Raw genomic sequence first — 23,004 nt, 5'->3', positions numbered from 1 at the left:
AGCTGCTGAGGCTCAGTGGCAGCAGTAAATGCATGTTTGTTCCTAGGAAAGTAAATGTAGACATGAATTCAGAATAAATCATCCATATAGAAGATGCTATGCCAATAAACTGAGGCAAACTGATTTCCTCTAACGTGGGATGTATCTGAGTTCACTGAAGGCATTCCGGATTTGCACCAGCACTTACTTTTATCCAAACTTACTAGCAGAGTAGAAAACCACACTGTATTTTTTCTTTATTTTAGCCAGATTCCTTTGTAACTAAAAGACTGGCACAAGCATTTCAGCTGAAGCCCAGGCAAAAATGTTTTAAGTCATCAGAGAAACAGTTAAGTTCCAGCGTGAGAAGTTTACTTAAAAACTTTGGGTGTTATTTTGTTATTTGTATGTCATTCCCACGAAAAAGCCGCTTTGACGTACAAATTACTGTTTCGTGGAACCTTCTGTCTCAGGGCTGTGAGAGCTCTGTGCTTTCCTTTGTGATGTGAAATACCACATGGGAATGAGATCTCATTTACACTCATGACAGAGTCTGACCAAGATCCCCTGGGTAATTGTGCTCCTCCTTTCTATTAAAACTTCAAAAGAGGCTAGAATTATATTTACATTTGGAAATTGATTTCATTCTTCGTTTTTGTTCGTTATGATCCCATTCTTAGAATCCGAATGCCCAAGAAAAGAGAGCATTTCCCCATGCTAAATGGAGAGAAATAAGGATTGGAGTTTTATATGAGAAGGAGTATGTCTAATCTCTGTGCTGTACAAGCATGCTTTGTGGTTGTGTTCAGCTCTTGTAGGAGTGCCACGGAGGAGAGCAGAGTGTGAAATTGTGTAGACGATAGCTGGCTGGGAGTTCTCAGTCCTCTTCCTGTCCACACATCAGGCCAACTGCGATGGAGTGAAGTGGAATCAGACCATATAACATATGCTGGACCCTGGGTATAGTGGTTTCTTTCTGAGCAGGATGCAGTGCAGTAGGACCTGTTCCAGTGGGTGGTGCAGGGTGTACATCCCTCTGCTGGGCTAGTTTCTGCTAGGGATTCACAGGAGGTGCTCTCTTCTTTGAACTTCAGATCCACTTACATTGTTGTAAAGGCAAAGTTAACACTGTCGTTATGACATGATGTAGTGTTGGCACACAGCTCTACTTTTTGCATTCATGGTGTGATGTTTTTTCAGAAGCAAAGGAAGGGTGTTAGTAGACCAAGATCCCTGAAATTCCCTTGTCTCTGTGTCCTAGTGTTACTTGGAGGGGACATCTTTAGATGTGGTCTCTAGTTGGGGCTTTTTGGTGATTTTAATTCTTATTTATTGTAGTCTTTGATATCTGGTAATGCACAATAAACCCAGTATCAGGTGGATATCAGTATGAGGAAAAGTTGGAAACCTGTTCTGCAGGATTGAGCTTTTTAATGCACCCTGTGGACTCTCAGTACCTGCATATTGTGTATGTTAAGCTCAAATCTGCTATAGCCGAGTTGTGTTGCTTTTGGTACTGATCTCCCTGCCCTGCCTGTGAGACTAAGGTGCTGTTAATTGCAGTGTAAACTCGGTATCCACAGCCTTGATGCACTGTCCACCACACGTTGGCTGTGCTCAGTAGGCACCCTTTGTTTCCTAAAATAAGCCCTCATCAATATGCACTCAGACATACTTTCTCTGCCTCTGCTTATTTAGATAAGCAAATAATTTTAACTTTTAAAAAAGCATCATTTGCATACTTCTCTTTCTTAGACTATGATTATATCTTGAAATGTATATACAAAAATACATACAGTGGCTTTTCTATTAAGAAAATGTCTGGTTTGGAGCAGTTAAATTGCTTTATAAAGTGCTGAATAAAAACTGTTTGACAGAGTGAGGACACAACTGATTTTGCTTAAGTGTGCAAACTATGAAGTACTACTTCCTTCAGAAGCTTCTGTCCTGCTGTTGGGAGGCTGAAGACAGATTACCTGGAGGATGTGCCAGTTGGAAAATGGTGCTGATTGCAGTCACATTGAAAATAAGGTGTTTCAGCTGTAATTCGTTATAGAAGCTGTAAAACACTTAATTGTTCTGATGTGCTAGAGGTGAAATGGAGGGTAGGTTTCTGACCAGAAAATAACATAGTGGATTTTTTTTTTTTCAATTTGGTTACACTTTTTATCACCAACTTTTAGCATTAATTATAAGGCTGTGTTCTGTGTAAATGAACATACTGAAATTTACCTGGGTCCGCAGTGAATATTCTAACGAATCTGTGGAGGTTATTTTTAATTGTTAACGCACTGTCTGAGACAGTGTGTTTGAGTTCCCAAGCCTCAGCCAGAGGAAGCTCTCCTGACAGATTGACCTTTCAGTGTGCAAAAGTGGCAAGTAAAATTCAGGGTGGCTCCAAGTGGCAGCAGAACTCAATTCAGAGGGAGGCAGTTTTCACACAGAGGCACAAAGAGTCCACAGATCATACAGAATCTTTTCCTCATTCTTTTTAGGGTCTTGTGGCCCTTGAAGTGTAAAAAATGGAGATCCTATAGCTCTCCTAGGCACTGAACACATCCTGGCTGATCAGGGTATCAGCAATTGTCTTAACCAGCGGTTTCCAGCTTTGTGACGTTGCTTGGTTACCATCATTCCCACAACTCTCAAATAAAGAAAGCAAAGTAAATGTAAAAAAAAAAAAAACTGGTTTCTATTTATGGGCCAGGCTACTGTACAGATCCAAACAAAACAGAATTGTAAATCCTCTACAGCTTCTTTAATGATAATTTTTTCCTCAAGTATTCCACTTGGCTACTCCCAAAGGCTTTCCGTATTAAATATGTTTTTTCAGTATATCGGACTATTTCTAGGATTCTCTACAAGTTCATTAAATTCAGAAGCTGGAATCTTGACAAATAATAGCTTGTGTTGTTGGGCAGTCTTGCTAACTCCAGATGGGATACTGCCTTTTCAGCCATACTTTATGTGCATCCTCAGTTCAGGGCAGGGAAGAGGGTGCAAAGATTAGCTTGGAATGTGTTGGGGAGTATTTTCTTTAGTAATAATAATGAAGAACTGTCATAACCATTTGGCTGAAGATGTCATTTTTTGAATATTTCCAAATGTGGCTTCAGAAGTCCTCTTCTGCCCTTAAGGAAATAATTTTGACATGTGTTTCAGGGAAAATTCTCTTCTTAATTCCAGTTAGCTGATCTTGATAAACTATACAGACACTCTGAGAACCAAGTAGAGCATATGTGCCTGGGTAGCTGTTCTGTTGTTCTGCCTGCTCCACTGGAGAGTTCTGCAAAGTGGAAAGTATCAATTTTTTCCACTTTCAGACTGAAATAGATAACTAAGACAGTCATATTGCTGTGTTACAAATAAGTCTCTTTTCATGAAGTTTATTCCCAAAACAAGGCTTTTCTGGGAGCTTGTAGATGGGTTTCTTGGTGCAAAGAGCTTTCTGTAAATGTACTAGGGTCATAAATAGTCTGCCTACAGAAACTCTCTTACTGTTTCCGATAGTGGAGTAAAGTAAAATAAGTGGAGATATGTATAAGTCAGACAGAGATTGAGGAAAAATAAACATATCCAAGTAAAACATTCCCAGCTGTGGAAAAAACTATCCTCATCTATCAGAAGTATGGTACATATAGGAAGCTGACAGCAATTCTTGTAGGAAGTAGAACTTCTAAGCATTGCCCTATGCTCATTGTCTGAGAGCTGGTGCTTTAATGGGACAACAGTTAGGTCCTCTAACCATTTTGGGCTTCCAGTGGGTCCTGTTCCTCTGACAATGGACTTCTAAGAGAGATTTCTCATCTGATGAGATGCTAGGTGTCGTACTGTGTGGTGTGGAATTTCCAGTGTCATCTGGCTCACATATGTCTGTGTTACGGATCTATTCCAGCTCCAGTTCTGTCAGGAAGAATTGGGTTAGGCCATTAATACTTTGAGAGTAAATTGTTGACTGATGTTACATTAGGCGGAGTAACAAACTGAAATAAGGAGATCACTATTAGGAGAATAAAGGTGCTTACAGGCTCTGGATGAGGACTTGTTTTAAAAAATGTATCTATAAAGCTTCTGAGCCCATCTTGATGCTCTAGCTCACATCAGAGTTTCCATACAACAAGGAAGAGCTTCAAAGACCAGAAGAACTGGATATTTAAGTCCTTTAAGATGTATAGATCATAGTAAACACCAGAGTTGGTTTGTGTTTTAGATCATGCTGTGTCATGCTGGCCAAAACTGAAAGAATGCTGGTTGTATGTCTGGTTCCATGCTATGAGGGCCTTCAAGAGCAATTTTTCACCCTGACAGGACAACACAGCATTTGCAGGTTTCCTTCCTTTCTGGGCCAGTGTTGAACATGAATCCTCTCCTTTGCCATACTGTGGTATTCTTATCTGACTTGTGCCACTGGACAGAAATCTGGCATAGGATGAGAGCTGGTCCAATCCTGAAGTTTTTATTTAGTTTTTTCCCAGTCCTGAAGTCAAGAGATTCTTTTGCTATACAATCTCTGGCAAATATCAGATGAGGATGGTTTTAGTCAGAGAGCTTAAGCTGCTTTACAACCATGTGCATCTTTTGTTGTAATAAGAAACGCACATCGTGAATGTCGATATGAATTGTCCTCTGAAGGCTGGATCCTGCTGAGTGTGCTTAACACTGCATTCCCTGGCCAGAGCTGGAAACTGTAGTGCACAAGATGGAGCATCGTGGGTTAGTTGTAAAGGCAGGCAGGGTTGTTATTAATTGACTGAATACTGAGATGCAAACCAGGATCTTATAACTGTGTTGAAGTGTAGCAGTGACAGACAAGGAGCCTTATTTGCAATGACTGCATCAGAGCTTACAGTCTGTGTTGGGTGTAAGGCTGAGGCTTAACTGTCAAAGACAGGGAGGTTTGCTTTCCATGTGCTAAATAACTGCACTGGCCATTAGGGAAATGTGACTTGCTAGCTGGGCCAAAATCAAAACCCCAAAAAGGACCAAAAAAACCCCAGTGCCAAAACTGCCAACAAAATCTCACTTTTTTTATGTGTGTGTACCAGCAAATGCCAAATAGTCTTTGCACTTGGTCATATCAACATTCAGTAGAAGATTCCCTGCCTTCTGTTGACTTCCTTCTCACCTAAATGTTCCATCAGTGGCCTCACCAGAGAAATATCCTGGAAAGAAAGTTAGCCATAGTCCATTGTATACTTGTGTTATCAGCATTCATCCCAGCTCAGCATGCCTCTGATTTCACCTATAAACCTAGGTTTCAATTTCTTCTTAAAAAAATAAACAATAAACCAATCCAAACCAAAGCCAAACAAACAACTCTTAGCAGACTGGGACAAATTACTTTCAGTTAATTTCAGTGCCGATCTTTGTCACTAGGCTATACTTAGCACTGTATTTTGCACTGTGTATAGGATATGTACACGGGAATTGGAGATTATGTTTGCTGTTAGGATCTATGAGACTCCTAGGTCTATAGTGGAATTAGCAGAGTGCAGCGTTTTAGGTTTTCGAGCTCTTCTGTGTGATAAGTATATTGTGAAATCCTAGGTTAAGGTTAGGGTCAGATTTATACATCAGAAGAAAAGTGGTCTGAGAGCTTGTTTTACTTTTCTGAAAAATAAAGAAAATTTTTATAAGATGAGGACCCCTGTCTAGAGTGTTATATAGCTCGTGGTATGCTTTGATTCTGCTCTGTAGATTCATTAAGGCCTGTGTCACAATGAATAGCTGTTGTGGTCTAGATTTAAATTTAGTACCTGGTTCTGGTGCTTGTATGTGTCATATATCACATTAATACTAGGGTTAGGGAACTGTTGAATAGGTGAGAGTTCAAGATGGAGAGGGATTTAAGTACTTGGTTTATTTGTATCTTCTACAGGTCTCTAGAGCTGCAATGAGCATTGATTCCTGCTGGGTTTTTTGGCTTCTGTTAGATTTGGGGTAGTTGTTTGTCACTGAGCTCTGCTGGATGTGCAGTTTGGTGATGTGATATCTGAGGCTCTGCATTTTTCTCTTCATTCCCTGCAGTGAGGGACAATGTGTTGAAGGTTCTGCAAGGGGGGTTTCATGTCATCTCCATGCACATATCCTTCATCAACCATGGCTCTGGTACAAAGGAGGATGGACCACTGTTTTTTTAGGAGTCTGTATTCTATGACCTGCTGAATGACAGCATGCTTTCCTGTTTTAGGGTCCTTTTTTGTTTGAAAATAAAAATCACCTCAAGAATTGACCTTTCATTATGATGGGAAATTACCTGAAACATTTGTAGATGTTAAGCAACAGTATTTTCTGTGAGGATACATAAATGAAATAAGTGTCCCTTTATCGGTTGTGCTTTTACTCTTGATTTCCTTTCTCCTCCCTTGAGTCATTATTTCCTGCATAATCTTTTCTTTGAAAACGTGCTATGGAACATTGAGACAGTACAAAATGGTGAGTTAGGAAAGTGATCAAATTATGGAGAGATGTCCCCTAGAATTAATTTTTTTTTTCAAGGTATTAAATCTTATTTGGTCAAACATGATAGATGTGATGTTGCTCGGAAAGAACAAACCTTTACAACACACAATAAAACTTGGCAATTTTTATAATTTTGCATATAGCATACAATTGTCTTGGCTATTTGTTGCTTTATGGTGATGCAAAACAAGAACCTTGCATTTAAATTTTTTGTTCTTGTTCTTTTGTCTTTTAAAATAGTTTTTAATAATAGCACTCAAAGGACAACAATTATAATTCTAACTTGACTAATTTCATACCATATTTCTTGACCACATCAGGAAATGGCATTCTGACATTACCTGTCACTTTCTTCAGTATCTTATGAAGTTTGAAAGGACAAAAATTGTCAAAAGAAGTCAATGAGCAGGAGGAAAATAAATAGATTTTTTTTTAAGTTTTAAAACTCTTCTCATTTTGATTTTTTTTTTTTTTCAGATTTCAATCTTCCAGTGAAGTTGGAGAGGATTCTCTCCCACAGCTTGGGTTGAAGATCAAAAGTGAGGTTTAGCAGGCAGTGTATTTTGCAGGAAAAAAAGCAGAGTCACTAGGGTGCCTCAGTAAAATAATGTGCATGATCTATTTGCTGTGTTTAAATCCTAAAAATACCACCTGCAGACTACAGACAGTGCTAGAAGGAGTTAAATGTCCATATGTTGGTGTAAGAAATGCAGTAACTATTAGGAAGGTTACTGTCTTACTCTGTTTTAATCCACTTGCTCACTAGAGAAAAGGGATGAGTTCTCAGCCCTTCCTTGTGTCTCTCTGAAGGAAATAAATTACCAAGTCTTGCCCTTGCTTGCACCAAAGAACAAACTATTGGTAAGGCCATAGCATAGGCCTCTTCCTGAGTGCTTGGTTGGGGTATTCTGCTCAAACACGAGGAACTGGGTATGCTTTCCTCACCAGGTTTCCAACCCCTCTATTCATCTCATGGATCTGTGCCTGTTGTGTAGATTCCAACACCCAGAAGTGCTCTTTAACACTGACATGTGTGAGTACTTGTATTTCTTCATCGAAGCGTCACATTTTAAATTGCTCTATTCATTCCTTTGATTTTGAACATAGCTGTGACTCAGCAAGCCATGCAGAAATATGTGTTTAAATTGCAATGGACTTTGGGACCTGAGCTGTGAGAGTCTTTGTTGTGAGAGCCTTTGCCAGGTGAAGTGCTTCGGGGAACATCTGGCTGTTTCGGATGCAGAAGCAATTAAGAGCTTTCTGCCATGCTTTAAAGTAAAACCTGTGATACTGACAGGACTTTAGCAGTCTAAAATTCACTTTGGAAAAACATGTAGCTTTGTAAGGATAAAATGGATTAAATAGGACAGCAGTCACACACTTCTAGTCTGTTACAGAGAGTATTTTGTAATACAGAAGGAAAAATTAGCAAAGATAATCTAGTCGTAGTGGCTTAGTAGAGGCTGATTTCAGCAGTCTGGATGTTCAGAAATGTCACAATATACTTTTAGGGGTTAGCTGGGGGACTGCTGAACAGATCTTATTCCAAAGCAAACAAATACCAGTCTGCAACCCAATAGCAACCAGAGAGGAAAAATTTCTGTCTGACATGCATGGTCAACCATTGACCAGTTCATGATTGCCTTCTCCTTGCAACTGTGGAAGAGAATGCAGAACTTAACTACTTCCTCCTTGCTAATGAAATTGGAAAATCAATTTCCATTTGTCTGTGTAGGAAAGTAAACAGGCTCTCAGCTTTCCATGTGGTTGTGTGTCCTTAACGATGGGGACTGTTCCTCTGAAATTTATATGCAAATAGGCAAAGACCTTGTACTGTGAACAAAGTACTCATGTCACTCTTTGGGTTTTCCTTTGTTTCATCTGAGTTAGTGTTCTTGAGATGATAATGTTGTTTTCTGGAGAATGACTACAGTGAAACCTCACTAGTGCTGCTCAGAGGGTTTGATTGGTAACTGGCCAGTTACTGTGACTTGCACCTATGACCCTCTTGTGTGAATGGATAGAGCAATTTGCATTGCTTAGGTTTATCCTTCTGCACATCTGAACATGCTGGCTAGTTTGAGGTTAAAACATGTATTTTAAAAATGGGTTTGTTTTAAGTGGGACAGTTGTATGTTTGGTCAAGAGTAGGGCTAACAGCAAGGCTTAGGTAATTGCCTAAGCTTTCATGGCAGTGAAGATAAGCTCTTAAAAATGATAAGCCCTGTAAAAACAGGTAGGGGCACCCCATGTGTTGACCAGAGCAAGAAAGGAATAAGGAGTGGTTTTTTTGCAGAAGTCTCCTGTAAGGAAAGAGCAGTAAAGTAAATCAAGAGTAAATTAACTAATTACCTTTTTTTTTTTTTTTTTTTAAGTTCCAGCTATTTTTGCAGAAGATAGTCTATTGGAGAGGATAGAAAAATAGGAACAGAAACTGGAGTCATTCACAGTGGTAAGATACCTTTTATATCTCTCTTTGCTAATCATTCAGACAGGAAGGTTCTTTACTTAGAAGTCTATCAGTGCAGGAACAAGAAACCAGGAACTTTGAGGGCTTCTTTCACCAGGGCAGTGCAGCCTATTTGAACATCTTGGAAGCTGAATCATATAGAAATCATAGAGTGTCTTGGGTTGGAAGGGACCTTAAAGGTCATGTAGTTCCAACCCCAGTGCCAAGGGCAGGGGCACCTTTCACTAGACCAGGTTGCTGAGACCCCATCCAACCTGGACCTGAACATTCCCAGGGATGGGGCAATTTCATTTTAAGAGTCTTTCACCCCTCCAGATAAATTTCTCCTTTATCTTCTTTCTCTGTGTCACTAAGCTAGCCAGCTTATATTATATTGTCCTACTGCTTTTCCTCATTTCCCTCCCTCCTTTAGTAATTGCTTGAACCACTGTGAAGGTGTGGCATGGTTTGCAGCTGCAAGTTCTGCCTAAGTGATATTCTGAAGTCATATCGTACGTAGTCTAAGGTGTTCACAGGGTAGTGGGAAAGGGCAGCTTTGTTGTAATAAAAGCAAATGAATTAGATAAACACAGACTACAAAACTAATAAATGGGGTCTCTGTAATTGCCTCATTTTAGAGTTGGTCTAAACCCCATGGTTTTTGCCACTTATTTCAAAGAAAATATTTGTTTAAACCTATCAAATAATTCCTTTTGCTGTTTTATCTGAAAGTAAGCAGTTTGTCCAGCATGTTACAAAAGCCTGAGTTCAGTCTGTTCCAAACCTGAATCTAACAAGTGGGCTAATGACCTCAGCATTCTGTGAAGTTGTAATGGACCATTTTTTTCAAATGTCTTTTAAGGTTCTCCAGTTTACTTGCAGCTTAGGACATCTGGACTGTGGTTCCTATGACTAGCTTCCTGAGAAATCTTCAATGAATCACTTTATGCCTCAATTTTAAATCTGTAAAATGAGATAACAATACTCCTGCACTTAAATGTGGGTGTCAGGATGCTAAATAGATTATGTATTGAGGTTTATGAAGTGCTTAGTCATTATAATAAATAGGCTGAAGGAGAACTCTTCTCATTTGCACATGTTACTCACTGCATACACCCTCTTTCTTTGGTGGAGGGCAGTTATGCTGTTTCCTAAGGATTTCCTTTTTGCTTCAAACTTTTACACAGAATTGCTACATGGCAAACTTTCAAAGCTTTTGGTGGTGGAAAGCTCACAGGGAGTGGCTGAATAGAATCAATCTGGTAGTTAATAATTCAGCATGCTAAACTCAGTAGTGGTGAGCTGTGTGATTTCCTCAAAGGAAAGAATTAAAAATATACGTGACCAAAGTGGTTCTTGGACATCTGCTGATTGCAAGTGTGGCTGAGTACATGATGAAATATTACTTGTCTGGCTATGAGCTTTATGTAACACAACTAAAGTGAGTCATGGGGTCAGTTGATGACCAGAACTCGAGCTGTCAGAAACAGATGGCCTGCCTAGAGAGCAAGATACCTTGGAAGCATCTCCACCCTTGTCAGCAAAGTTATACAGCACAAGGATTTCTCAGAAGCAGTGCTGTGATTTCAGTGAAAATATGATAGTTTTTCAACTGTACTTATCTTCCACATCAGAAAAATGTCTTATGGCTCTGAGAGTAAGGAAACTTGCTGTCTTGTTAGTGAAGGTCCATATTTGTGAATCAGATCCTATATTTGGAGGGGCAGTAGTAGGGAGATTAGTAAAGTCCTCAGATTTGCACAGAGGCTAGTTTTTCAGCTCTGAGAAGCCTTCAGGTTGCTATTAAAAGATGGCTGGTGTGTGTAAATGTTCCTTCTGGACATGAGGCCAAAGTTTTTAATCAAGTCAGAAAATCTTTTTCTGTACTCTCTCTCCACTTCTTTACCCCTTGGTAGAATGATAATCTTCTTGAGACTGTAGTTGGGCTGAGGATTATACTCAGCTCAGATATTTGGATATAAAGTGTCCTAAAACATCTAGAGAAATAATGAAGTTTTGTAGACACTGAGTACTGAGGCAAGTTCTAGATCAGAATTTGAGAAGAGAATAGTACACCAATCTGGAATGGGTTTTCTGTTTGGCTTACTGTGGTGGGTTTATCCTGGCCAGCAGCCAAGCACTCACACAGCTCCTCACTCACTCCCCACAGCAGCTTTTCACAGTGGGATGGGGGAGAAAATAGGAAGAACAAAATCAAGACAACTCTAGAGATGAAAACAGTTTAGGATTAGTAGGTGAATAAAAAAAGCTTGGTTCAGGAGGTAATAAACAAGCAGAGCAAAGGAGATGGCACATCAGGTGATGGCAGACCAGTGCCTAGCCGGTCTCAAACAACATCCAACTTGAAAACGAAAAAACCCATATTTTTCTTCCTCTATCCCAGTTTTTGTTCCTGAACTTAAAGATACATTGTATGAAATATCCCTTTGGCCACTCTGGGTGAGCTGTCCCAGCTGTGTCCCCTCCCAGCCTCTTGCCCACCCTCAGCCTGCCTGTGGAGGGGGAGAACAGAGGTGGCCTTGACGCTGTGCAAGCACAGCTCAGCAGTAGCCAAAACACTGGTGTGTTGTCATCACTGTTGGAGCCACAGATCCAAAGCAGAGCACCATATGGGCTGCTATGAAGAAAGTCAACTCCGTCCCAGTCAGATCCAGCACAACCCCAAGTTATAGTGGGTTTTTTTTTTTACTTACTAATGTAATACTAAAAAAAGAATTATCAGAAGAACAAAACCCTATTGTAAAATATTAAGAACAGAGTATTCTTGATTAAAAAGGTTTTCTTGTATGTGCAGATATGACATTTTCATTAGAGTCATGCACACTTCTGAAAGAGTTCAGAAATACTCCTAAGAATGTGCTGAAGTTTGTTTTTCTCTGAAAAATGTCTCAAAAAATTTGTTTCATGGAATTCAGTAGCACTTAAGTCCTTCTCTGAATAGGACCTGCATATTCAAGCTGACTCTGTCCTGCAGGAGGAATTCTGGAGAAAGGTCTGATGTTCACACTGGCCAAATTATCTCCAAAATGGGTAGTTTGTTAATTGCCTATAGATGCATTTTATTACTGTCTGTATAAATATGTAATTTTGTGCCTTAAATAATCTACAAGTCTTATTTACCATGAGACTGGACAGATAAAATGCTTTCGAAATTGAAACATAAAGAATTAGAATTATGTGATTATCCCAGGAAATGGAAAAACTAAAAAAAAAAATCTGAAATAGGAATGAAATCCTAGTTCACTTCTTAAAAAAAAAAAAATCAGAGACATTACTGTCAATGTCCCTATTCTTCCCTGCAACACCTCATTTTTGGTCATGTATGCTGCTGTCAATGAAAAATAAATGGCAACTGTGTGATACAAAGAGCAAAGATAATTCAAATTCGAGTTCACTGATTACTTTGATCAGTATTAAAGTCTGAAAGTGAAAGCAGGTTGAGCTTTCACATAATTTTTAGAGGGAATAATTGAGATTAAAGGAGACTTTTGAGTTCTTGAATTGATTCTCTATTTTTAGGATATTTGGTCTGCTCTGTTATTTCTGACCCTTCTTTATTGCACTTGTTAAGACAGATAAGCATTTGTTCATGGTGGTGAAAAGCATCACAAAACCTTTGGTGAATGTTCTAGGTGGCCCCCTTCAGATCTCTTACTGGGTTTGTCAGTTGATGCTGTCACTCCAGGAGAGAGATGACATTATGGGATTTGGTTGGTCCCGCAGTAGGCACAGTGAAACTGAGACTTCAGCACCTTCATATAAGGTGTTATGCAATTTCTCATGACTTTTTAACACTGAAGCACTGATTTGAATGAAACTTTTCTATAGTGATGGGGAGGACTGAACATATTCATGAAAAGGCAGGCAACCGGTGAAGGCAGAAACAAATTGCTCCCTTCCAGTATGTTCTGAAATCATTCATGCTGTTAAGGTTCATGATTAGTAGTTTTTCTTTGCCAGTGATAACTTCCATTTTTTTATTCTCTTTATGGAGCATGCACTCGGAGTAGTTTGGAAGAATTGTGGATATCTTTGTCCTCAGCAGCAAAGGAACAAATGCCTTCTCTGAGGGCAGTAGGATGGAGTGTGTATTCTGCTAGAATGGAGGATCAAGGCAATAATTTGTGCTCTATCTAAAAGCAGGGTGTGTGTGGGGAGAAAGTGGTGAAAGAGTTCTTGTATTTTTCCTCCAAGTGCACAGTTCAGGCAGTTTAAAAACAGCTAAAGCATTTCCCTGTTTGCTGTGCTCTGATTGTGAGCAAGGTGGCTAGACTATCTGATTGCAGTTAATGAGCAGAACCCCTGGAAAAGTAGCGAGGGATAAAATTCAGGTCTTGGAACAACTCTACCTGTGTCAATATTATTGGGAACTCTGCATATTTAAGGAAGGCAGCCAGTGGACCTGAATCTCATCCTGGCTTCTCATACATGGGTCTCTTTTTTTTTTTTTTTCCTTTTTTCATTGTTGGAGAGTCCAAATACTGAGCAACTACAAGGATCTTCAGCCAAAATCTTTGGTTCTCTGGGTGCCAGTGATAGAGCTCTGTTAGCCACAAAATCCAGTCACAGCTCACATCTGCTGCCTGCAGAGCCAGCCCTGCTTGTTTTGGTGTATGGCTAAATTGGAGATATGAATTTGTGGCAGCTCTGACTGTGCTTTTGTCTAGGGTAAGAAATCTGTACAAGTGACTGCCAGAACTGCTCATTATGAATGAAGATGATAACTTCATGCATGGCGTCATGAAAATGCAGTCAGACACTTAGGAAAAAAACCTGGGTGTTCAGGAATCACCTTTGCCTTTACTTGGGAAGGCTCTAGAAGAGTGAAGGAAAGACATGACTGATACAGGGCTTTACTGGGTAAACGCTGAGGTCAGCACTTCTGTGTTTGCACAAGCCACAGTAACTTCCTGCTTTGTTAAACTGAACTTCGCTTATCCCAAGTTTTGCTGTGATTTGGGCTCTCTGGGAAAAGATAACTAGCTAATAGGGAATTCAATTAGCTTTTTGGGGAAGCCTTGTTCAGCAGATGTTTGAGAAATGTTTCAGCTATGCTGCAGTGGCTTCACCCACCCCAACAAACCTCCTGTTTGACTGGAAAACTCCTAGCCAGCTCAGCTTATTGTCTGCCAGTTCTTGCTGCTTACAGAATGGTTAGAGCAAGTTGAGGTACTGGGAGTTTGACTTGCTGAGAATTTGACTTGCTCAGTGTGGTAACTCTGTTAACCAGCACATTTCTTTGATAGTGCCTACGTGCAATATATGAGAGCTTGTAAGTGCTGTTGTAGTGTTCCTCATTAACAGCAATGAGAAGAGAGATTTAGCAGTTTTGAAGGGGCAATTTGAAGTTCACGTACAAAATGTGCTTTTCTGTGTGCTTGTGGTCTCTTGACCCTGACTGGGTGCCTAGTGCCCACCTAAGCTGCTCTATCCCTCCCATCTCTGATAGGGGGGAGAAGACATAACAAAAGGCTCAGGGACAGATCACTCTGCCATTACCATCACAGGCAAAACAGACTAGACTTGGAGAAATTAGCTTAATTTATTACCAGTCAATAACAGTAAGATAATGAGAAATAAAACCTAAATTTTAAAAGCCTTACCCCCAGCCCTCCCTTCTTCCCAGGCTTAACTTTACTCCCAAGTTCTCTAACTCCTCCCCCAGAGCGGTGCTGGTGGATGGGGAACGAGGGTCACGGTCAGTCCATCACGTGTTGTCTCTGCCGTTCCTTCCTCCTCAGGGGAAGGACTCCCCACACTGGAGCAGGGGAAGAGTGTGTGGTCCCTGCCATGGGACACGGCCCTCTGTGAAATTCTCCAACATGGGGCCATCCCATGGGCTGCAGTTCTTCAGCATGGGTCCCTTTACAGAGGGTGCAGTCCTTCAGGAACAGGCTGCTCCAGCGTGGTTCCCCCACAGTGTCACAAGTCCTTTCAGGAACTGCTCCAGCATGGGCTCTTCTCTCCAAGGGTCAGCAGGTCCCTGCCAGGAGCTCGTTCCAGCATGGGCTTCCCACAGGGACACAGCCTTCTTTGGGACCCACCTGCTCCTATGTGGGGTCCATCACAGGCTGCAGGTAGATCTCTGCTCCCCTGTGGACATCTGTAGGCTGCAGGGGCACAGCTGCTTCACCATGGTATTCACCACAGGCTGCAGGGGGATGTCTGCTCCGGTGCCTAGAACACCTCCTCCCCCTCCTTTTCCACTGACCTTGATGTCTGCAGAGTTGTCTGTCTCACATATTCTCACTCCCTCTCTCTGGTTGCAATTGCTCCTGCACAGCTCTTTTTTTGCCCTCTTCTTAACTGTGTTATCCCAGAGGCACTACCATGGTTGCTGACGGGATCACCCTTGGCCAGAGGTGGGTCCATCTTGAAGCCAATTGGCATTGACTCTACCAGACATGAGGGAAGCTTCTGGCAGCTTCTCTCAGCAACCACACCAGTGGCCACCCCTCCACTACCAAAACATTGCCACACAAGCCCTGTACAGCATCTAAAATGTGCTGGTATCCATGTTTGCCCAAGGTAAATGGACTTGGCATCCTTTTAGCGCAATGAGAGTTTCAGCTGGTAAGGCCTTGTGGTAACTGCAAATGAGGGCTTAATTTGATGCTTTTGAACACTAGATTTTGTGGAGCAAATAGTATATTTACATTATCCTCCAAAGCTGTGTTAAATATTCATCTGCAGAAATTCTGCATGGATGCAAAGTAATAGTCTGTCTAACATGCTACAGATTTTATCAATTCATGGACTCTGGCGTACCAAAGATCACTTCCAGGGAGTGGGCACAAACAGATGAGCTGAAAAGTGCTCTAGAGTACATATCTGTGCTGTACAGTGTAACTGAGTTTAGCTGTCTTTGAGAAAAGTACCTCAAAAATAACACATACTTTTATTTTCTTTAAAATGTTCCTCATCAAATAAACAAAATACCTTCTTTTTATTCTCTGGATAAAATTACTCCATTTGCTGGTCCACATGTCCTAGCTAGTCAAACAGCTTTACCAGGATTGCTTTTGCCAAGTTAAGAAATCTGTAATTTTTTTTTTTTTTGTAAAAAAACCGTTATACACCTGGCTAAACAGGAACTTTGGTTCATGCATGTCAGGCAGCACTTCATATGCTACTGACCTTCAGAAGCAGAAAAGTTCTCTGGCATTGTCTTCTGAGTATTGGGGTGGATATGAGAGGGAAGACTGGTTAAGGTGCCTTTGCACATTTTGGCAGTACACAGTCTGCATTGATTGACTGTGCTTTTACAATTTTGATTACATGGGGTGGTGTGCGTTTCAGCTGAAAAGAATAATTTGTTTTCTTTCGTGTTTTTTTTCTCTAAAAAGTACAGTTCAAAGTCCGGTAAATGGTATAATAGCCACATATTTAATGTGTAATAGTAATTAGGTTGAAGGACTGTATGAACAATAAGTAATTATAGTTTAACTTATTTATATGCTTTTGTTGTTGTTTCCAGGAATACCTTTTGATAACATAGAAAATGGATGTTTTCTTTGGCAGTAGGAAGGTGGGGGAGGAGAGGAAGGAGTAGCATTTGTTGTAAATCTGGGAATACCCAAATGTCATTGGTAGTGCTTCTAATGTAGTGTCTGACTCTACAGATACTGTTAACATGGGAATACTGCTGGGCCTGTGTGTTCATCGTGGGTATAGATCAGGCCATTTTACTAAAGGAACTTGTAAACATTTTTAGAGCTTTTATGTACATACATTTTGTGTGTGTACATATATGTAAATGTAATAATTTAAAATACTGTTCAAGGAAAAATTTGCATCTTCTTCAAAGGACTTATATGGGTGACTCGGTTTTAGAAAATGAAAGGCTGCATTTAGTTTCAGTGTTTGGCTTTGGAAGGTTCAGACTGCTGTGGCACATGTAAGTCAGATATTTACTTTCAAGCATATGCACAGCCTCACTGACTCATAAAGTCTGCTTTGAATATATGTTACTCACCTGAGGCCTTGCTGCATTAAGGCCTCTTCAGGTCTGTCTTGCCTCCAGTTGAGTACTTGGCTTTATCAGCTCTCATCAGAAGCTCTTTACTTCAGGGAGTTCTTTTAGAGCTCTGTTAAAGTTCTTCCTTTTCTCAACCTCACCATAAACTTGCCAACTCATGAGTGCTGTGCTTCCCTGGGTGCTTGGCCAGGCAGCTCTGATGACTGATCCTTTTCTGTCTGCACCAGCCTGCTGGTAGAAGTTTTATTCCTTGTGATAATTTTATTTCTTAACACCAAAAACAAAGGTGAATTTGAACACTTCCTGACATTCACTTTGGTCCTTCTGTTCTTACTGTTTAGAGAAACCCCTGTGATTGAGGTGAGGTGTGCTACCACTTTATATCCTTCACTGTTAGCATTCCCATGCCATACTCTTCCAGCAGTCCACATTTGGGCAACCGCAGAAGCAAATGAACCGGCGCTGTCTCCTGGCATGCCACTCTGAGCTGAAATAGGAGCCAGTGTAGATGACTTAATAGCTCAAGTCCCTGGCAAGAAGGACTTGGAAGATAATACCTCATTTGTAAAAACTGAAAGTTAACCTTTTTTTTGTTTTGTGTTGCAGGAGGGTCATGCAAATATAGAATTTGAGTAGATTTTTTTTTTTTACTATTTCACTGCTCTTTATCAGTATGCTTGGCAAGATTCCTTCAGGCACTTCAGGAAGAGCAAGACACTAATGTTTATTTTGGCAAGTCTTACTATGGAAAGTGAGTTTACTCAGTCTGAATTTTTTTTCCAGATCCCCCATCCCTCCTTCCTGCCTATCAGAGAGGATCGTTTTACTGACCATGTAGCTGAATCCATTTATTGTGAATTGGGCTCTGCTCTACCAGTGTAATATATGTAGTAAAACTGGGAATTTAGTTTATGCTGAATCACAGTGATGCTCTGCAGATGATCCTCTAGGATGCCAGCCAGCAGAACATAGGCTCTAGTCTCTCAGCAGAGATTCCCTTGCAGACTGGAGAGGGTATAGAGCCCCTGGGTGCAGTTCCCACAGTGGAGAATATCGGGAGCCAAAAAAGTGGCTACTTTATCCTGAGCAGCCACTGGCAGTTGTAGTAGTGATGGAATGATGCTGGGTTTCTTGCCTTTGGAACTTTAGAGTGAGGAAATGCCTTTGCTGGCTCTTAACTGGTTCTAGAAGATGAACACAAGAATGGCCCAGGGTTAAAGTACACTTCTAATGTAGCAGAAGACAGGTTTGGAACAGGCACTAGACCTTCAGTATCTGTAGGCTGGGGACATTTCCTTGTCACTAGGCTGCTGGGATAATATTTTTGGTCTCTGCCATTTGAACTGTTTCATTTTCTTTAAATAAGCATTTATAGGACAGGACTCTTCATTCTTTCAGAAGTTCTGATTTAAATGAATTGATAATTTCCTACTCTGAAATTAAAAATAATTGGGAGACTTTGTGCCTTATCCTATTTCAGCTTTTTAGTATTTTTGTAGTTTAGTATAGCTTCTTAATGTGGTGTGGAGTCAGTGCCATTGAGTGTTCCCTTCGTAGATAAAAGGGTGGGATAAATTGTACAGGTCAAAAAGAAGAGCACTGGGAAGTGCTGTCACCTCAGTTTAGAACTAATTGTGCATTTGACCACTCTTATCCTTTCAGCAATATATCTGATAGTTGTTCAGGTGACAAAACCCAATGGATAGGGAGTTCAAACACATGGTACTATGTACAACCATTTAGGTGGGAAACTGTTGACTTCAAATTACTGGCACTTTGCTTCACATGGCAGGTTGTGCAACTTCAGAAAAGCTCTGGCTTGAAAATAAATGTTTGGCTACTAATCAGTAAGATAAAGAGGATGGGAGGAATTTTCAGAGGTTGTGCTTAAGTCACTTGAATGTTCACCAGGAAATAGCTTTTCTATCCTGTAAATACCCTTTCATGGAAAAACCTGCTACTTTGCAACGAGACTCCCTTCCAGAAATTTGGCATTTTTTGAATCTGAATTCCTAGGTTTTGTTTAAGAGATGTACTATCATGTGTGGTTTGGGGATGTTTTTCAGTGTTTAGAATGCTGTGTAGCTTTAAAAATAATGGTACTTATTTTATTTTTGTATTTATTTTACTTAAAATATGATTATTTCATAAAGCATTTTATTATATTTATTGTTTCCACCCACTGCTACTGGACTAGAACTTGGAACACTCCAAGTTAACTAAACAAAAAAACCTTAGTGGAAATAGCATTTTTTGGTATGTATATGTGTCTATATACATATCTCTATATATCAGCACTTACAGAACGTCTACTTTATACTGGTACCTGTCTGTGCAACATAGATACGTTGCTCTACACAGGACTCCCACGTCCCCTTCTGTAGCCTGATTCTTCATTCCATTAATTTGCTGTAAATAATGCAGAGCTGGCCTTTCTTTATACATTTGTATGGGTTTTTAAAATTGACCTCCTTTGCTCAGAAGCAGGATGAAGTTAATGACCTAAATATAAACTACCCTTTTGGATCCTTCTCAGCCCAAGGTATATTCTACAAAGTTACCAGGGTGTTATACTCAGAGGTCTCTGGGATGGTAACTCCGGTGGTAACTGTTACAGGGTGTCAGTCACTTGCCTTGAATGAACATCAGCTAGTGCAGTGACACCAATCTTTGGGGAAGCCACACTGAAACCTGTGTTAAAGAAGAGCTTAGCTTAGGACAGGCCCAGCATTCAAAGACTGTACAGCAAGAGAATTTGCAAGCAGCCTTGCTTTTGTAACAAGGGTGTGTTGTCTGTGGACCAGTTACAGGAAATACACCCAAAATCTTGTCTGATAGTCTGTCAAAAGATAGTTTTATTACTGAATACCTGTAAACTGTTTGGATTAAATATTAATGGAGTTTGAGGAAGATGCCAGTCCAAGTACCTTTCTTCTGACCTTCTCTCAACTTGATCTTGATGAGGGCTAGAATATTCCTCTGCAGGACTCTCTTACAGTGGAGGCTGCAACACCTTGAATATTGTGGCAGTTTTGGGCACCATGATATAAGAAAGATATTAAGCTGTTAGGAGCGTCCAAAGGAGGGCAGTGAAGATGGTGAAGGGCCTTGAGGGGAAGCCGTATGAGGAGAGGCTGAGGGCATTTGGTCTGTGCAGCCTGGAGGAGACTGAGGGGAGACCTCATTGCAGTTACAACTTCCTCATGAGAGGAAGAGGAGGGGCAGGCACTGATCCCTTCTCTGTGGTGACCAGTGACAGGACCCCAGGGAATGGTCTAAAGTTTTGTCAAACGAGATTTAGGTTGGATATTAGAAAAAGATTTTTCACCCAGAGTGGGCACTGGAACAGGCTCCCCAGGGCAGTGGTGAAAACACCAAGGCTGACAGCATTTAAGAAGTGTTTGGATGATACTCTCAGGCCCATGGTGGGATTGTTAGGGATGGTCCTGTGCGGAGCTAAGGGTTGGATTCAATGATCCTTGTGGGTCCCTTCCAACTCAGCATGTTCTGTGATTCTGCGAGAACTCACTTCTTTCTCAGATTGTAGTGTCTGTCATTTCAGAAATCCTCAAGGAGGAGGTGATAAACAATGGGGGACCATATGCCTCTTTTCTGTAGGAATCCAGACCTACATGTGGAATCAGTGAGACGTTTTATTTCCTGCATCACGTTTCTGGCTCTGCAGCCCGTAGGTTTCAGGCGGAGTGTGGTGACCATTAGGGAGTCTGGCTGCATTAGGTGAGCAGAAGGGAGAATGCAGAGACAACAGCTGCATTCTGTGGTTGAGACAAGCGTGACCAGGGGCAGTAGTTGAACTGGGCCCTGCAAAGGGGGAATATTCTGGAATGTGTGTGCACTCACGTACATATGTTTATGCAGGCATTTGAAGAAAAGGATTCTAAAGGCCTCAGATACCATGAAACTTACACTCGGGCACTTAACTAGCCTGAAGGGGCTAATACTCGAACTTCTGAAAAGCAGGAAATAGAAAATGATGGTGTGGATACAAAATTTCTCCATACAATCTTTAGAAAGGCAGAGAACAATACTGGGAAAATACCAGCTACACTTTACGTTGTTTTTACTAAATGTGTTCATATCTAATGACACAGAAGGCTAAAAGGACAGCTGGGAGGACACTTGTTATTATAGCCTAGATGCTCCTGAGTCTGGTTATGTTTATGCATTTATTTTTTAATTATTATATTCATCCCTAGACACTAGACTACAGCAAATAGGAGATCATACCCATTGCTAATCTCAAGATAGTGAAGACAAGTGTCTAAATCGTGCTGTTTCTGTAGTTTTGCAACCAATGGCAGGGTTTTGTGCACAAGTGAGGACATTAATTATTGTAACTCATAATCATATGCATGCTAATGTTTGCCCTTTTGGCCTTTGACCTAATGTAAATTTTTCTTCTGCTATTTAAATAAAATCAGTGTGAAAACAAAAATAATTCCTTTCTGAAATACTTGAATTTTTGAATCTTGCAGTTTTGTCAGTCTTTCTGATACAACAATATTAGCTTAAAATTGCATCCCAGCCTTCATCTGCAGTTCTCTAGTAGCACCTCTTTATAATGAAAGTCAAAGTGAAATGTGAAATGGAGGCCATGTGTCTCTGATTCTGATGGTTTTGCCTTTACCTGGAGCACAGGGAGGTCTGCAGGCCAGACAGTGTAATCTAATATATATGGATAGATAGGAATCCCATTTCAAAATGAGATGTAATTCTGTAGAGAAAGTAGGAGCGGAGAAGATGAAAGCATAACGCAGGCTGCTACGATCTCATTAGATACTGTCATGGTTTAATCCCAGCCAGCGACTAAGCACCCCACAGCTGCTATTTCACTCCCTGGTGGAATGGGGGAGAGCTTTGTATGCTGAGCATGACATCATATAGTATGGAATATCCCTTTGGTCAGCTGTCCTGGCTGTGTCCCCTCCCAGTTTCTTGTGCCCCTCAGCCTCCTCGCTGGTGGGGTGGGGTGAAAGGCAGAAAAGGCCTTGACTCAGTGTAAACCCTGCTCAGCAGTAACTAAACATCCCCGTGTTATTAGCGCTGTTTTTAGCACAAATCCAAAACACAGCCTCATACTGGCTACTGTGAAGACAATTAACTTCATCCCAACCAAAACTAGCACAGGTACTTAGCGTTTCCATCCTATTTTTTGAAGGTGGCTCTAAAATTGTGGTTGCTTTGTTCCTCTCATACCTTGCATGCTAGCTTCTTGGAGCTGGAGGATTTTGACTGAACTATTTGGAAATTAATTTTTTCATTTCATTTTTAATTAAAGATAATTTATTCAAATCCACATTCTAGCACTGTTCTACTTCATGAACAAATTTGAGTGGCAAAGTTGTAAACTATAGTTGCTCTGTTAGCAGAGAAAGCTTACTCGGTGGCTGGGGTTAGAGAAGCACTGGCAAGGTTGCTGTCAGTTAGACATGGGATTCTTACTGTGCTGGGTTGGGACTACCTTATAAAAGGAAGCAGTTGAAGTGGGCAGATGAGGAACTATGTCATTTTTTGGGGTGTAGGAAACTATTCATCCATAAACCCACAGCTGGGAAATCTTTCCAACACCAGACTATTGTGTGCTGTTTCATGGGGAATTTTCTGTTCCTCATTGCCAAAGTTGCATCTTCAGATGTCAGAAATGGTGGAACGGGTGTCACACACAGTCTCCACTCTGATAGAACTTACTGACAGGATATTTTCACAAATCGTATCTTTCTGGCAATCTTTATGCTTTCATAAACTCCTTTCCCCCTCTGTGTATTTGCAAGGAGATTTGTTAGTTTGTTAGAAGGGGAGCATATTTCTTCTCTCTGATACAGTTTTGAAGTCTGAAATTTAAATGTGCCTGGTTTTGCAGTAGGAGTAGGACTCGGAGTTGTTCTTGTGATTCTTTGCTTCTTTAGATGCAGGCAATCCCACCCATGCAAAATGCTGTATAAACTGGGTGTTTGTCAACTTTACCTGAAGACCTGTGTAGCTGGAAGGTGTCTGTGGGCCAAAAACCTCCAAAGGTGGTACTATTAGGAAGGTGGCAGGCATTCTCTGGAACTTGAGTACAGAAGCAGAGGGATTTTTAGAGCTGCTTGGAGAC

At 40.8% G+C, this 23,004-nt stretch overlaps 1 protein-coding gene across 3 annotated transcripts in view; it reads left to right on the top strand.

Annotated features, from left to right (window-relative positions):
* SPATS2L (spermatogenesis associated serine rich 2 like) overlaps positions 1 to 23,004 on the top strand; it is an 83,009-nt gene that overhangs the window by 10,406 nt on the left and 49,599 nt on the right. For 2 of the 3 annotated variants that reach the window (XM_051787097.1, XM_051787096.1), the window contains exon 2: positions 8,817 to 8,893. The exons of the other annotated variant lie outside the window; for it this stretch is intronic. The gene's annotated coding sequence lies outside the window, so the exon portion shown is untranslated. The remainder of the gene's footprint in view (positions 1 to 8,816; positions 8,894 to 23,004) is intronic. 3 annotated transcript variants of the gene reach the window in all.

This window comes from Manacus candei, unplaced genomic scaffold (genome assembly GCF_025592945.1).
Source record: "Manacus candei isolate 608988 ecotype Guabito, Panama unplaced genomic scaffold, ASM2559294v1 h1tg000023l, whole genome shotgun sequence".
NCBI lineage: Eukaryota > Metazoa > Chordata > Aves > Passeriformes > Pipridae > Manacus > Manacus candei.
Note: the sequence above shows the minus strand (reverse complement) of the source record. Positions and strands in the feature narration are given on the sequence as shown.